This window comes from Quercus lobata, chromosome 7 (genome assembly GCF_001633185.2).
Source record: "Quercus lobata isolate SW786 chromosome 7, ValleyOak3.0 Primary Assembly, whole genome shotgun sequence".
NCBI classification, from domain to species: Eukaryota; Viridiplantae; Streptophyta; class Magnoliopsida; order Fagales; family Fagaceae; genus Quercus; species Quercus lobata.
Genome location: NC_044910.1, coordinates 28,872,216 through 28,880,870, shown reverse-complemented (window position 1 = coordinate 28,880,870; position 8,655 = coordinate 28,872,216). Strand labels below are relative to the sequence as shown.

General features: G+C 45.1%; 1 pseudogene; it reads left to right on the top strand.

The window, feature by feature from the left end:
- The window catches only part of LOC115951850, a 23,072-nt pseudogene continuing 14,417 nt past the window's right edge, over positions 1–8,655 (top strand).

Genomic DNA, 8,655 nt, shown 5'->3' with positions numbered 1-8,655 from the left:
ATGACTGGCAAGGCTCTAGGAGAGGAAACTGTCACAACTCTTTCTGTTGTTTTTCCTGCTATGGGGGAGGAGCCCCCTACTGGTGGTCTAGCTGAGGAAACCGGACAACCGATGCAGGGTTCCCAGGATTCTCAGGATCCCAAAGCCTCTCGGATCCCTTCATCTCAAAGTCCCCATCTTGAGCGCACTCCTAGTCCCATCAGGATTGTGTTTCCTCAAACCTTGTCAGATAAAGGCGCTTTGGGAGACACTCCTTTATCCAAACAGACAGGTGAGTCTTGTTTCCTTGAAATAGCGTTATATCTTTATTTTCTTTTCCAGTTTTTTTTTTTTTTTGAGTTCCTCCTTTTCTTTTTCCTTTTAGGTCAAACCAGTGAGAAATCCGCTCCCAGTGTTGCCTCTTCTTTAGAATCAGAAAGCTCAGAAGGTGAGTGCGAGCTGCTCCCATCGTGTTTCCTTTTCTTCTTCTTTTTTTTTCCCTTCTCTTTCCTTTTTTTTTTTATATGGCGAAGCCCCCTGCATCTATTCCTTCCTTTAGCCACTTTGCCATTAGTCCTTCACCTTTTCTTCAACTTGCCTTATGTTCTTTCCCAGAATCCTCGGGGAAGTCAGGGGATCAGGAAGAAGAGGCTCTGCCCCAAGAAGCCGGAACTGGTTTGTTCTTCTTTTTTCCCTTTTCTTTTTTTTTAAAGAATAAATCTGTTCTTCCTTTTCTTTTTTTCTTTTTTGAATATTGATACAGGCTTTGCAGGTTCTGAGCCTGTTATCCCTGAAGGAATTGTGAGACCCGTTCAAGTTGCTGACCTTCATCCAGAGAGAAAGGCTACAAGTCCTCCTGTTTCTGCAAGTGGTAACACAGTGATGGGGGATGCCTCAAAAGTGGCTGCCTCAGATCTTGATTCAAGGCTTTCCTTCTTTCTGGCTCGCTTTGATCTCTTGGAATTTAACAGTCTTCCTGCCAGCCATTTCCATGTTTTTGGGTCTTCTTATGGCAGCTTCCTGCGCTTCTCTGTTCCTGTGGAAGGCCTGCCACTGCTAGAGAGCCTGCTCAAGAGTCACAGGGATTTCACCAGTGGCTTCAGGGGAGGCGTTTTTCTAGGCAATATTTTGATGGAGTTGCTGTGTGCTGTGCTGGTTTCCCTGAGGAATTCCTCTGTAGATTCTTTGTCTGAAGAAAAGCTTCTGGAGTGGAGAGGGGTGGTGCAAGACCTTCTGGAGGCCAAGTTCAATTTGTCTTTTCTGCTGGATCACTTGTGTCTGCTGGCTCATATGTTGTTTCAGAGGCAATCATTCAAGAGTATAGACACTGAGATAGCTGCTGCTGAGGAAGCTTTGGCTCATGCTCACAAGGCTTTACAAGACTTGAAGGTCAAGCGGCAGAGGATCCTTTCTACTTTGACTGTGCCTGTTATTTCTCCGGATGCCTCCCTGTTGGCCGGCCTCATTCCTTAGCTTATTTTAGATTTACATAAACAATTTGGGGTTGTATAAGTTTTTTTTTTGAACATTGCTCTACTCTTTGCTTTCTCTTTTTTTTTTTTGTATTTGAAAAACTGCTTCTCATTTCTTAGTATGTGAATCTGCCTTTTTCTTTGGTATATTGCCTTTTCTTCCTTATGACTCTTTTCTTTCCTGAGTCCTGGACCATGGTTTCCACAGGCTTCACTGTAAATTCTGGTCCATGTACCCGGTAATCCATTATGCAAGTACTGAACTGGGTACACTGGTATCCTTTCCTATGTAAATATATTTTTTTTTTGAGATACGGTCCCAGTTCATGAACTTTGACAGGTTCCCCTTTTGCCAAGTGCTAGGCTAGGTATCCTAGATACTTTACTTTTATTCTGTGATCCTAGACCTATGCACTTGGGGCTGTTTGTGGGATATCTGAAATTATTTGTGAGGTGGATCCTGGGCCATATGTAAAAGGGTATTACATACTCTCCTTTTTTTTTTGACTCAGGTATCCTTCCTTAAATCTATCCAAATTTGGTCTTTGCAGTATTTAAAGAAAAACTTAAATGTTAAAGAAACAGGAACTTCATTAAAACATGGTCATTTTTAAGGAACAAAGAAAAAGTCTTTTGGTGCAGTATTGACCACAAAATGTCAATCTATCACATGTTCCTGAACAAAATTATCTTAGACCAGAATTCATGATAAAGGCTGAAAAATAAAAAGACAAAAATAAAAAGAACTTAGCAGATAGTGAAGCTGGTGAAAGGACCCTGAGGTACCGGGATCCCCTTGTCCTTATGCATAGTATTGCTTCAGCCATTTCCTGTTTATGGGCTCTGTCAGGACTGTTCCATCTTCTTTGGCAAGGTAATAATACCCACTGTCATGAGCTGCATTGATGATGTAGGGTCTTTCCCATTTTGGGGTGAACTTGGAAGGCCCTGGCAGGTTCCTCCTCACATGCTCCGCCATCCTTAGTACTAATTGCCCTTTAGTGAACACTCTTGGGCGTACTGCTTGTGCATATGCTCTGGTCATCCTTTGCTGGTATCTCTGGCTCCTTTTCTTGGCCAGCTCTCTTTCTTCTTCTACTCCTTCCAGATCTGCTAGCCTCTTTTCATTGCTTGCGTCCTCACTCTCTCCTTGATTTTCCTCCAGAACTACCCTTGGTGTAGGAATGACTAACTCCACAGGGCTGATGGCTTCTGTTCCATAAACCAGGGAGAATGGAGAGAATCCTGTGGCTGTCTTTACAGAGCTTCTACATGCCCAAAGCACATCTGCCAGATGGTCACTCCATTTTCCTCCATACTCATGCTTCATCTTCTTAAGGATTTTCAATATTACTCTATTAGTAGCTTCAGCTTGGCCGTTTCCTTGTGGGTAGTATGGGGTAGATCTTCCATGCTTGATGTGGTATGCTTCAGTTAATCCCTTCATATCTTTGTTTATGAATGGGGTTCCATTGTCACTGATCAATCTTCTGGGGATCCCGAACCTTGTAATGATGTGGTCTCGAATGAAATTTGCTACAGCTGCTCCAGTAGCTTTTTTCAAAGGGATGGCCTCTACCCAGTTTGTAAAGTACTCCGTGGCTGCCAAGATCCATATATAACTGTTGGATGGAGGGTTTATAGGCCCTATGAGATCAAGCCCCCAAGTATGAAAAGGCCATGGCGTCGTCATATCCTGTAGGACATTTGGGTGAGTGTGAATTGCATCTCCCAGGACTTGGCAAGCATGGCATGTTTTGACCAGCTCCTCAGAGTCTCTTTTCATCGTTGGCCAGTAATATCCCAACAACAGTAACTGCTTGTACAGCCTTCTCTTCCCTGGGTGACTTCCACAATCTCCAGAGTGCACCTTTCTGACTACTTCTCTAGCTTCCTTTGGTCCCAGGCACCTGAGGGGATCCCCATGGTATCCCATTTTGAATAAAATCTCGTTCTGCAGGAAATACCTGCACGCTAGCTTTTTGAGCTTGTGGGCCAGTTTCCTGTCGGTTGGCAGGATCCCCTGAGCCAGGTATCCTATGAAAGGAACCCGCCAATCTTCTGCAATAAACACTGCGTAGCTTTCTTCTTTATCAATTGCCAAACGACATTCCTGGCATTTCCCCTGTATGATCGCTGCTTCCTTGTCCATATCTGGCCAGTAATACCCCATGCGTTGCATCTTTCTGTATAGGCTGACCTTTTCTACAACTCCACATGCTTGGGCGTGTAATTCTTCTAGTTTCGACTTTCCTTCCTTCTTGGCGATACATCTGGACAATATTCCTCCTGGCAGCCTTCTATACAATTCTCCTTCTATCTGAGTGTAATCCATTAGTTCTTTGATGTTCCCTCTAGGGCTTACTTCTTTCATCTTTTCTTTGACTTCATCCCTCCAGTCCCACTGTTTGGACTCTCCGGGGTACATCCCTTGGAGGATCCTTACAATAGAATGTTCCTGCCTTCCTATTTTTATCAGCGTATCCCTCCCATTAAATGGTATTTGGGATCCCAGGGTGGCGAGCGCATCAGCAAACTTGTTTTCACTTCTTTGAGTGTACTCTATGCTAAAGGTTTGAAATTCCATCTCTAGCCTTTGTGCCCAAGTCCTGTAGGCTGTTAAGCTTTGTTCCCGTAATGCAAAATCACCTTTCACTTGGGAGACTACAAGATTGGAATCTCCCAACACTCTCATATGTTTCACTCCTATGCTGAGTGCTATAGTCAACCCAGTTAAGTATGCCTCATATTCAGCTGCATTATTAGAGCATGAGAAACCAAGCTTGAAAGACAGGGGCATGATATCCCCATTTTCACAGCTTAGTACAACTCCTACCCCATTTGAAGTTGCTGTAGCCGACCCGTCAAACCTCATGGTCCATTTCTTCCCTGGGATCTCCATCACTGCTACCTCACCAGGGATTTCTTCGCTCAGCGGGCCTTCCTCCTTTCCTGGGAATTGAGCTAGCAAATCTGCTATGGCCTGGCTCTTGACAGCCTTAGGAGTTCTTATACTTATATCATATTGTGAGAGCAACACTAGCCATTGTGCTATCCTTCCTGTGAGAAGGGGCTGGTGCAGAAATGCTTTTATGGGGTGGGACTTGGTTACCAAGAGGATTTGGTGAGCTGAGAAATACCTCTTCAACCTTTGGGATGCATAAATGATCACTAGGCAGGCTTTCTCTATTCTGGGGTACCTGGTCTCGGTATCCTTGAGTGTTCTGCTTACATAATATACAGGCTGCTCATTTCCTTGGTCATCTTCTTGGGCCAGCAAAGCTCCTATTGCTTGAGAGTTTGATGCTAAGTATAGCAACAGAGGTCGCCCACGTACTGGTGCCTGGAGGGTGGGCAGATGATTCATGATGCCCTGAATTCTTTGAAAAGCTTCCTGCTGCTCTGTCCCCCAGGTAAATTCATTCCCCTTTTTCAATAGTTTGGATAGGCCTGCTGTAGCTGAGGCTAAACCAGGCACAAATCTCCTAATATAGGAGACCCTTCCCAGGAAGCTTTTGAGTTCCCTAACAGTAGTTGGTCTTCTCATCGTGGTGATAGCTGTGGCCTTGACTGGATCCACACTTATGCCTTTGTGATGTACCAGGAACCCAAGGAACTTTCCAGCAGACACTCCAAAGGTGCACTTCATGGGGTTCATACGTAACTTGTACTTCCTGCATCTTTCAAAGACTTGCTCAAGTACTTGGAAATGTCCTGTTCTGGTTTTTGACTTGACAACAATATCATCTACATAATCTTCCATCTCCTCATGCATCATGTCATGGAAAATGGCTGTCATGGTCCGCTGATACGTAGCCCCCACATTTTTGAGGCCAAAGGGCATTACAGTGTAGTAAAAGTTCCCAATCGGAGTTCTGAATGCCGTCTTCTCTGCATCTTTGGCTGCCATGCGGATTTGGTTGTATCCACTGTACCCATCCATAAATGAGAACATTGAGTTTCCTGCAGCTGAATCTACAAGGAGGTCGATATTGGGCAAGGGGAATTCATCTTTAGGACATGCCTTGTTCAAGTTGCGAAAGTCTATACAGCAACGGATCTGACCATTTTTCTTCTTCACAGGTACAATGTTGGAAAGCCATTTTGGGTGTTGGATGGGTTTGATAAAACCAGCTGTTAGCAATTTCTTGAACTCTTGAACTATTTGAGCTTCTACCTCAGTGTGGAAGACCCTAGCTGGTTAGACTACTGGCCTCATCCCTGGGTCCACATTAAGAGAATGGACTACCAACCCTGGGTCTAGACCAGGCATCTCATCATAGGTCCATGCAAACACATCTCTGTATTTTTGAAGCAAGGTTACCAGTTGTTCTCTTTCTTGAGCCACCAATTGACTGCTAATGAAGACAGGCTTTCGGGATCCTGGTTCTGTCCCCAAATCTATTTCCTTTAATTCTTCCTCAGGCTGAATCTGGGCCTCCTTAACTGGTTCTTCTGGGATTTCTTCTTGGGCCATCATGCAGCTTGGTGGTCCGGGACCTTCCTGCACAATGCATTCGGGTCCCGCGCACCTTCACAAACGATAGAATTGCCTTCCCCCAGGTTCCCGCACCACCACACATTCTCGGGATCCTGAAGAGCTGGGCTCCCTCTTTTGTCTTTTTCTTTCTAGAAGGTTCCTCAGGTCACGGGTGCCCCTCCCTTCTTCTTCTTCTTCTAGGATAGGTGCCCCTGGGGTCCCCGGGGCGGGGTTCTCATCATCTGGCTCCAACTCATCATAAAACATCGTTTCTGCAAAGTTCACTTCTCCCTGGCTGAAAGGATTATGGTTGGCAGGGATCCTTATGGGCCTCCCATTCAGTCTCCCTTTAATGCATTGATGGAACGTGGATGGAATAAGGCGATGTTTATGAAGCCACGGGCGTCCCAGCAACACGTGATAATAAACTTCTGCATTAATCACATGAAACCTTGTCAGAGCTACTATTGGCCCCACCCTTAAGGCTAGCTGCACGTATCCTTCTGTTGATTCCACCGATCCTCCAAATCCTGTTATTTCCATGGGAGCCCCCAGGATCCTTCTGTCAACTAAGCCAACAGCTTCCAGGGTACTCAAGGCTATGAGATTGAGTGATGCCCCCGTATCCACCAGTGCTCTTCTGACTTGAACGCCGTTTATGGTGGCCATTAGATAAAGGGGTCTATGGTGGTCTGGGTGCTCAATCTCCATGTCTTCATCAGTGAAGGTTATTGCATTGGTTGTCTCCAGGAAAGCTCGACTAGCATGTGACTCAGCTATAAAGCATTCCATCCCTGAATATGCTGCTATGCTCATGAGAGACTCTGTGGCCACCCTTCTTGCTTCTGGTCCGAATCCTAATTGATTGAATAGTGACCTGAACTTAGGATTCTTCTGGAGGGTCCTGACTGTGCTCGGGTGGAAGGATCCTTCAGATTCTCCTGCTTCTGTCGGGTTCCCATGTATTACTACTGCTACCACCCCTTTTCCTTTGTGGTTAGGCAAGGGGTTCCTCTGCACTTCTGGCTCCTCCAATCGAAAGGATGGAACTTTGGGGGTTCGTACCCCTTAGGGTATGGTTTGCCAAAAAGTTCTGGAGGGAACGGGGGATCCCGAGAGAATTGCATGGAGATCCCTGAGAGTTTTTCCCTTTCTTGCTCCAGGAGGGCATTGACATCTGCCAGTGTCAAGTACTGAGGGTTGGCTCTTCCTCCCACTGCTGACCCTCCTTCTGGCTGCGTCCCATCTTGGTGGCCAGTAGGGGGAACATTGTCTCTGATTTCCTGTGTCCTGCCCTCTTTTAGAAGACGAACTTCTTGCTCCAGATCCTTTAACATTGCTGTCATCCTAGCCATGAGGTCTGGTTCCTGCCTTGCGTGTCTTTGTTCTGACACAACCTCCTGTTCTACCAAGGGTATCCCACCTCCTTGCCTGGAAGCTACCTCGTTTTCTCCTACGAGCTCAGAGGCCGTAGGTGGCACATTAGTTCCTTTGCTGTTTCTTTGTCTTGGAAGCATTCTCTGTGAAGGGATTGCTTCTTCCTTCTTCTTTGCCCAGTCCCCAGCGGAGTTGCCAAAATGTGAGAGTGCCCTTTTCGTGACACTCAGGCCCAAGGATCCCGGGCCTAAATGAAAAGGAGGATTTGGTGGACCGGGCCTTGACTCACCGCAGCTAACGAGCTGTTTAAGAATCAAGTGGGATGCAGAAAATACTCCTAACAATATAAAGAAAATGACAAACAAGGATATCGAAGAGTGCCAAAAATTAACAAGGTAAATTCAAAAGGAAAGAAACAGGATTAGCAAAGCGATAAAAATTAGTGTTGTGGGGATCCTGGGAAATATGAAGCAATGTTTCATTAATACATTATCTGTTTGATTACAGAAAGCTCACTAGGACGTGATACAAGGTTCAATCAAGCTCAAAAATTGCAGTCTTGAATGGCTATTTCAGCCTTCAAAACTTGCAAAGTTTGATTCTCGTTGAATCCGAGTATGTGCAATAGTGGCTTTTACAGGATACCGGGAAGCAATACTTGTTTTTCCCTTAGTATTTTCCTTTCTGCACAGATTCTCTAATAGTTTTTTTCTGGAGAATTTCTTCTTTCTTGTGTTTCTTTCTTTTTTTCCCTGCCTCTTCTTCCCAACCCATCCTTTCCTTTTATAATGGAGTTTTTTGGTCTTCCCGGGGAACCGTTGGTTCCCCTGTTTTGCTCTTTTGCAAACAGAGCATGTCCTGTTCCCATCGTCTCGGTAAGTCCCTTTTCCGTTTTTTCTCATTCTTTCCTTCTTTCAGCTCTGATTCTTTTGAAAGTTCCTGGTTGGCCATCTTCTTTGGGACGTGCTGAGGTATGCCCTTCTTGGCATCCCCATTTCTAGCGTCTTCCACTTTTCCCTTTTTTTCCTATTTGGGCAGAATCCTGTTCTGTCATTTTGAAAGTTGTTTGTTACCATTCTTCTTCCCTGTCCTGGTTCCCCGAGGCCTTTTCTGTCTGTGCCATGAGAGGTTGCTCGCGTTCTTTTTTTGCTTTTTATTTCTTGTTTTCTTCTTCTGTCTTCTTTCTATCGAGCTGTCCCAGTCTTCCTTTTTCTTTTGGATGCTTCTGTTTTTGGGCTTCAGGATCCTCTGGGCCTTTCTTTTATTCCCTCTGTATCTACTACTTTGGGCTAAGCTTGAATTTCCCTTTTGGGCTTGACTTATTCTTTTTGGGCTTATTTCACTATG